Consider the following 8,658-nt stretch of genomic DNA (forward strand, 5'->3'; position numbering starts at 1 on the left):
CAAGTGGGAAAGGAGAAGGAGCCACCCAAGTCTGTGCATCCTCCACACCTGCCCCCCTCCCAACCACACGAGTCAGGATTCCCCACCTGGCTCCTACTTCCCAAAGTGCAAAGGCGCTGTTCTCTGTGGTGAGAACTTCTGAAGACGGAGCCCGCGCCTGCCTCTGATTAGAAGTTGGCCCTGCTGTTCGGTGCCCTTGGTGAACAGCCCGAGTCCAGTCTAAAACGAAATCCCAAGTTTAATCGCGCTTTCATAACTAGCACGTGCTGTATTGATTGCATGTGTCCAAAAGCAGAGCGAGCCTGAATTATGGGAGGTCAAGTCAAGCAATGCTGGGTCAGGCGGGGGGGCGGGGCTGGCCCCTCTCCAGCCTCCCTGCAAACACACTGCAGGCTGTTTATATCTCCCTGCCTTTTCTGTCACTTGCTAAGCCACCATGGGGGAGATGAAAAATTTGAGTACCGGTGGTGCATAAGTAATTTGGCCAGATGCCGAGTGGCCAGTGGCCTACCACGCAAAGCTGGTGGTGGAATTTTGCCTTTATTTGGTACCAGAGGAAGAAAGAAAATGAGCAAGTGAGAGGAATGGAAGCCAAGAATATCTTCTTGATGAAAAACTCAAATTTCTTTTTGAATTTTGAATTTGGGTGGCCAAGGGCTTTATCATTACATTTTGGTGCCAATGAAAGAAACCTCCCATTAGCCCTCGGTGCCCTGCTGCACGTGCCTGACACAGCCGGCAGACGCCTCATATCAGGAACAGAATGCTTGCCTGGTATTAAACAAGGACATATAAGGTGCCAGACACGACCGCCCTTCCCGCCGGGCCACGTGCACCCAGGATGGTTTACACTCGGGCATGTAAAGTGAGCAATCCTGTCCTGGTGTTATACTGTAAGGGGTTAGTTTGTAGAAGGTGGGTGAGGTGGAGGTCAATATTTATTATTTCTGCTCCTTGACATGGGCTCCTTTTTTTGGCTGACACCATGTTCTACGGGCATCTGGTTGTTGTTCTGTTGTGAAAACGATACAAAATTACGTTTCTTAATCTACTTTTCCTCATATTATCACTACTATGGCCATGACTTAGCTTTCAAATTTATGTGTTACTAAACTTGAAGGTTTATCTCCTATGAAACAAGGCTGACACGTCGCAAGGCAGTAGGAAATCTGAACTTAGAGGATCAGAAGCCAAAAAATAATTTTTTTTGCAAACATAGGATTAACTTTTTGCCAAAGTGACAGAGACAAGTTCTCCTGAAACGAGCATAGGCTTAGGTGCCAATCTGGTGCAATTTGCCATCATCTCTGACTCATGAAACGATCAAGCCTTTCATTAAAAGCGAGCGTGCTGGGGACTCGCAGAGGAGGTGCTGAGAAGCTGGGGCGGGGAGCCTGACGGGGGTGACCTCCTGAGTCAAAGACTTTGCTCAGTGGTTGACACACTGGAGACCCCGGGGCCACCAGCCGCTGCCTGCCTGACCACTCCCCCGTCCACCCCGTACGCCGGCCCCAGGGCCCCAAGCTAGGCAGGAAGGAGACTCAAGGACCCCCCAGCAGACCCCCTGGGCTCCCACTGATCACAGATCACGGCACAAAATCCCTGCCACTCACGGGGCTGGGAGCGACAGGCTCTGATTTTTATTCCATCACAGTAAACGTGTTAATTAAACTAAAGCCTCCAGCTTAACTCTTGTGTGGGTTGACAGCTCTGACTATACAACAGAAAGCAATTTAGTTGAAAAGTGAAAAATACCATTTGCTTGGATGAATGGTGAATCATGAAGCTAGACCACTGAACCTGCACAGAATGTGAATGGTTCTAAGAGATCTTCCAAGTTTGTCCTCATTTTTCTCATTTGAGGGCACAGAGGCCGAAGTCCAGGGTCTTAAGCTAATTAGTTGCAGCTGGGCCCAGAGCCCTGTCCTAGGCGTGGACCTGGCAGCCAGCCCCCGGGACGCTGCTCTGGGTCCCTCCCTCCACTGCCTGCAGCTGCACCCCTGACGACACTCCTACCCAACTCAGCGCAGACCCACAAGCTCTTTGCTCACTATTCAGGGACTGAAAGAAAATTTTCTCAATCATTTCCGCCAGGCTGACGGTGACAGGTGATTTGGGAATACCCAGGCCCCCTCAGCCAATGTAGATTTAAGTTTCCTATGATACTTTCGGACCAGGGTAGATGGTAGAAGGAATCACCCCAGAGCGCCTGCCTTTCCCACTCTATAAATATCTGCTCAGCAGTGAGTCAAAAATCCATGTGAACTCCACATGACGACGTTACAGCTTGTGCTATGATTTAGATATTAGGCATTTATTCAGTATTTATGCAGGAAACATTGTGTGGTATATACGATATATATAACATATGATATGAAAATATATAATATACAAATTGGGGGCATGTAGTATCATTTCGGTAAACACTTGCTGGTCGCCCCAACCAAAGAGATGCTTCCTCTTGGACTATTAACTGCTATTTCGATTAATTAGGCCTTTTTGAATTTTTTTTCTGTGATAACCATTATAAACCAATTTAAATAGCTATGTATTTTAGGAGAGTGTTTTCAATATCACCTACGCAAGTGGCTTTGATTTGGAAAGAATTAAAAGTCTAAAAATTTCCATTCTTGGTCATTAAACTGAATAAAGGCATTGATTCAATCATTCAGAAACATTTTTTTCTTTTTTATAAATTTATCTTTTTGAAGTATAGTTGATTTACAATGTTGTGTTAATTTCTGCTGTACAGCAAACTGATTTAGTTATACATATATGTACACATTGTTTTTCATATTCTTTTCCATTATGTTTAATCACAGGATATTGAATATACTTCCCTGTGCTATACAGTAAGACCTTGTTGTTTATCTGTTCTATATATAATAGTTTGCATCTGCGAATCTCAAACTCCCGGTCCATCCCTCCCCCACCTTCCCTCCCCCTTGGCAACCACAAGTCTGTTCTCTGTGAGTCTGCTTGTTTTATAGATAAGTTCATTTGTGTCATATTTTAGATTCCCCATGTAAGTGATATCATACAAAAATTGTCTTTCTGACTTCACTTAGTATGAGCATGTCTAGGTCCATCCATGTTGCTGCAAATGGCATTATTCCATTCTTTTTTATGGCTGACTAATATTCCATTGTATATATGTACCACATCTTTATCCATTCATCTGTTGATGGACATTTAGGTTGTTTCCATGTCTTGGTTATTGTAAATAGTGCTGCTATGAACAATGGGGGCATGTATCTTTTTGAAGTATAGCTTCGTCCAGATATATGCTCAGGAGTGGAATTACTGGATCACATGGCAACTCTGTTTTTAGTTTTTTGAGGAAACTCCATAGTGGCTGCACCAACTTACATTCCCACCAACAATGTAGGAGGGCTCCCTTTTCTCCACACCCTTCCAGCATTTGTTATTTGTAGGTTTTTTAATTATGGCCATTCTGACCGGTATGAGGTGACATCTCACTATAGTTTTGATTTGCATTTCTCTAATATTTAGTGATACTGAGCATCTTTCCATGTGCCTGTTGACCATCTGTATGTCTTCTTTGGAGAAATGTCTATTTAGGTCTTCTGCCCATTTTTCGATTGGGTTGTTCACTTTTTTGTTATTGAGTTGTATGAGCTATCTGTTTATTTGGAAATTAAGCCCTTGTCAGTCGCATCATTTGCAGATATTTTCTCCCAGCCTGTAGGTTGTCTTTTCGTTTTATGGTTTCTCTTGTTGTTCAAAAGCTTGTAAGTTTGGAGGGACCTTCAACATGGCGGAGGAGTAAGACGTGGAGATCACCTTCCTCCCCACAAATACATCAAAAATACATCTACATGTGGAACAACTCTTACAGAACACCTACTGAACACTGGCAGAAGACCTCAGACTTCCCAAAAGGCAAGAAACTCCCCACGTACCTGGGTAGGGCAAAAGAAAAAAGAAAAAACAGAGACAAAAGAATAGGGATGGGACCTGCACCTCTGGGAGGGAGCTGTGAAGGAGGAAATGTTTCCACACACTAGGAAGCCCCTTCACTGGCAGAGATGGTGGGTGGGCAGGGGTAAGCTTTGGAGCCATGGAGGAGAGTGCAGCAACAGGGGTGCAGAGGGCAAAGCGGAGAGATTCCGTCACAGAGGATCGCTGCCGACCAGCACCCACCAGCCTGAGCAGGTTGTCTGCTCACCTGCCGGGGCAGGTGGGAGCTGGGAGCTGAGACTCGGGCTTCAGAGGTCAGATCCCAGGGAGAGGACTGGGGTTGGCTGCGTGAACACAGCCTGAAGGAGGCTAGTGCACCACAGCTAGCAGGGAGGGAGTTCAGGAAAAAGTCTGGACCTGCTGGAGAGGCAAGAGACCATTGTTTTGGGGTGTGCAAGGAGAGGGGATTCCTTCCCTGTCTGCCCACAGAAGGCAGAGCATTGCCTAAACGAGCTCCAGAGACAGGCGTGAGCCACAGCTGTCATCACAGACCCCAGAGATGGGCATGAAACACTAAGGCTGCTGCTGCAGCCACCATGAATCCTGTGTGCAAGCACAGGTCACTATCCACACCTCCCTTCCAGGAAACTGTGCGGCCCACCACTGCCAGGGTCCCGTGATCCAGCGATAACTTCCCCGGGAGAACACATTGCACACCTCAGGCTGTTGCAACGTGATGTCAGCCTCTGCCGCCGCAGGCTTGACTTGCAATTATATCAGACAAAATAGACTTTAAAATAAAGACTATTACAAGAGACAAAGAAGAACACTGCATAATGACCAAGGGATCAATCCAAGAAGAAGATATAACAATTGTAAATATTTATGCACCCAACATAGGAGCACCTCAATACATAAGGCAAATGCTAACAGCCATAAAAGGGGAAATCGACAGTAACATAATAATAGTAGGGGACGTTAACAGCCCACTTTCACCAATGGACAGATCATCCAAAATGAAAATAAATAAGGAAACATGAGCTTAAAAATGACACATTAAACAAGATGGACTTAACTGATATTTATAGGACATTCCAACCAAAAACAACAGAATACACTTTCTTCTCAAGTGCTCATGGAACATTCTCCAAGATAGATCATATTTGGGCCACAAATCAAGCCTTGGTAAATTTAAGAAAATTGAAATCATATCAAGTATCTTTTCTGACTACAACACTATGAGAGTAGATATCACTTACAGGAAAAAAAACTGTAAAAAATACAAGCACATGGAGGCTAAACAATATGCTACTAAATAACCAAGAGATCACTGAAGAAATCAAAGAGGAAATCAAAAAGTACCTAGAAACAAATGACAATGAAAACACAAAACCTATGGGATGCAGCAAAAGCAGTTCTAAGAGGAGAGTTTATAGCGATACAATCCTACGTGAAGAAACAAGAAAACTCTCAAATAAACAACCTAACCTTACACCTAAGGCAATTAGAGAAAGAAGAATGAAAAAACCCCAAAGTTAGCAGAAGGAAAGAAATCATAAAGATCAGATCAGAAATAAATGAAAAAGAAATGAAGGAAACAATAGCAAAGATCAATAAAACTAAAAGTTGGTTCTTTGAGAAAATAAACAAAATTGATAAACCGCTAGCCAGACTCATCAAGGAAAAAAGGGAGAAGACTCAAATCAACAGGCTTAGAAGTGAAAAAGGAGAAGTAACAACTGACACTGAAGAAATACAAAGAATCATGAGGGATTACTACAAGAACTACATGCCAATAAAATGGACAACCTGGAAGAAATGGACAAATTCTTAGAAAAACACAACCTTCTGAGACTGACCCAGGAAGAAATAGAAAATATAAACAGACCAATCACAAGTAATGAAATTGAAACTGTGATTAAAAATCTTCCAACAAACAAAAGCTCAGGACAGATGGCCTCACAGGTGAATTCTATCAAACATTTAGAGAAGAGCTAACACCTATCCTTCTCAAGCTCTTCCAAAATATAGCAGAGGGAGAAACACTCCCAAACTCATTCTACGAGTCCACCATCACCCTGATACCAAAACCAGACAAAGATGTCACAAAAAAAGAAAACTACAGGTCAATATCACTGATGAACTTAGATGCAAAAATCCTCAACAAAATACTAGCAAACAGAGTCCAACAGCACATTAAAAGGATCATACACCATGATCAAGTGGGGTTTATCCCAGGAATGCAAGGATTCTTCAATATATGCAAATCAATCAATGTGATACACCATATTAACAAATTGAAGAATAAAAACCATATGATCATCTCAATAGATGCAGAAAAAGCTTTTGACAAAATCCAGAACCCATTTATGATAAAAAACTCTCCAGGTAGTAGGCATAGAGGGAACCTAACTCAACATAATAAAGACCATATATGACAAGCCCACAGCCAACATCATTCTCAATGGTGACAAACTGAAACCATTTCCTCTAAGATCAGGAACAAGACAATGTTGTCCACTCTCACCATGATTACTCAACATAGTTTTGGAAGTTTTAGCCACAGCAATCAGAGAAGAAAAAGAAATAAAAGGAATCCAAATCAGAAAAGAAGTAAAGCTGTCACTGTTTGCAGATGACATGATACTATACATAGAGAATCCCAAGGATGCTACCAGAAAACTACTAGAGCTAATCAATGAATTTGGTAAAGTAGAAGGATACAAAAGTAATTCACAGAAATCTCTCACATTCCTCTACACTAATGATGAAAAATCTGAAAGAGAAATTAAGGAAAAACTCCCATTTACCATTGCAAAAAAAGAATAAAATACCTAGGAATAAACCTATTTAAGGAGACAAAAGACCTGTATACAGAAAACTATAAGACACTGATGAAATAAATTAAAGATGATACAAACAGCTGGAGAGATATACCATGTTCTTGGACTGGAAGAATCAACATTGTGAAAATGACTATACTACCCAAAGTAATCTACAGATTCAATGCAATCCCTACCAAAATACCAATGGCATTTTTCACAGAACTAGAACAAAAAATTTCACAATTTGTATGGAAACACAAAAGACCCCAAATAGCCAAAGCAACCTTGAGAAAGAAAAACCTAGTGGGAGGAATCAGGCTCCCTGACTTCAAACTATACTACAAAGCTACAGTAATCAAGACAGTATGGTACTGGCACAGAAACAGAAATATAGATCAATGGAACAGGATAGAAAGCCCAGAGATTAAACCCATGCACATATGGTCACCTTATCTTTGATAAAGGAGGCAAGAATATACGATGGAGAAAAGGCAGTCTTTCAATAAGTGGTGCTGGGAAAACTGGACAGCTACATGTAAAAGAATGAAATTAGAGCACTTCCTAACACCATACACAAAAATAAACTCAAAATGGGTTAAAGACCTAAATGTAAGGCCAGACACTAAAACTCTTAGAGGAAAACACAGGAAGAATACTCTTTGACATAAATCACAGCAAGATCCTTTTTGACCCACCTCCTAGAGAAATGGAAATAAAAACAAAAATAAACAAATGGGACCTAATGAAACTTAAAAGTTTTTTCACAGCAAAGGAAACCATAAACGAAACGAAAAGACAACCCTCAGAATGGGAGAAGATATTTGCAAATGAAGCAACTGACAAAGGATTAACCTCCAAAATATACAAGCAGCTCATGCAGCTCAATATCAAAAAAAGAACAAACAACCCAATCCAAAACTGGGCAGCAGATCTAAATAGACATTTCTCCAAAGAAGATATACAGGTTGCCAACAAACACATGAAAGTATGCTCAACAGCACTAACCATTAGAGAAATGCAAATCAAAACTGCAGTGAGGTATCACCTCACACAGGTCAGAATGGCCATCATCAAAAAATCTATAAACAATAAATCCTGGAGAGGGTGTGGAGAAAAGGGTACCCTCTTGCACTGTTGGTGAGAATGTACATTGATACAGCCACTATGGAGAACAGTATGGAGGGTCCTTAAAAAACTACAAATAGAGCTACCATATGACCCAGCAGTCCCACTCCTGGGCATATACCCTGAGAAAACCATAATTCAAGAAGAGTCATGTACCACAATATTCATGGCAGCACTATTTAAAATAGCCAGGACATGGAAGCAACCTAAGTGTCCATTGACAGATGGATGGATAAAGAAGATGTGGCACATATACACAATGGAATATTACTCAGCCATGAAAAGAGACAAAATTGAGTTATCTGTAGTGAGGCGAATGGACCTAGAGTCTGTCATACAGAGTGAAGTAAGTCAGAAAGAGAAAAACAAATACGATATGCTAACATACATACATGGAATCTAAAAAAAAAAATGGTTCTGATAAACCTAGGTGCAGGACAGGAATAAAGACTCAGACATAGAGAATGGACTTGAGGACATGGTAGGGGGGAGGGTAAGCTGGGACGAAGTGAGAGAGTGGCATGGACATATATACACTACCAAATGTAAAATAGATAGCTAGTGGGAAGCAGCTACATAGCATGGGGAGATCAGCTTGGTGCTTTGTGTCCCCCTAGAGGGGTGGGAGGGAGGCTTAAGAGGGAGGGGATATGGGGATATATGTATACATATAGCTGATTCACATTGTTATACAGCTGAAACTAACACAACATTGTAAAGCAATTATACTCCAATAAAGATGTTTAAAAAAAAAAGCTTGTGGGCTTCCCTGGTGGCGCAGTGGTTG

The sequence above is a fragment of the Aethalodelphis obliquidens genome, unplaced genomic scaffold (assembly GCF_003676395.1).
Source record: "Aethalodelphis obliquidens isolate GAN/ISIS:26980383/991018 unplaced genomic scaffold, ASM367639v1 scaffold12, whole genome shotgun sequence".
Lineage (NCBI taxonomy): Eukaryota > Metazoa > Chordata > Mammalia > Artiodactyla > Delphinidae > Aethalodelphis > Aethalodelphis obliquidens.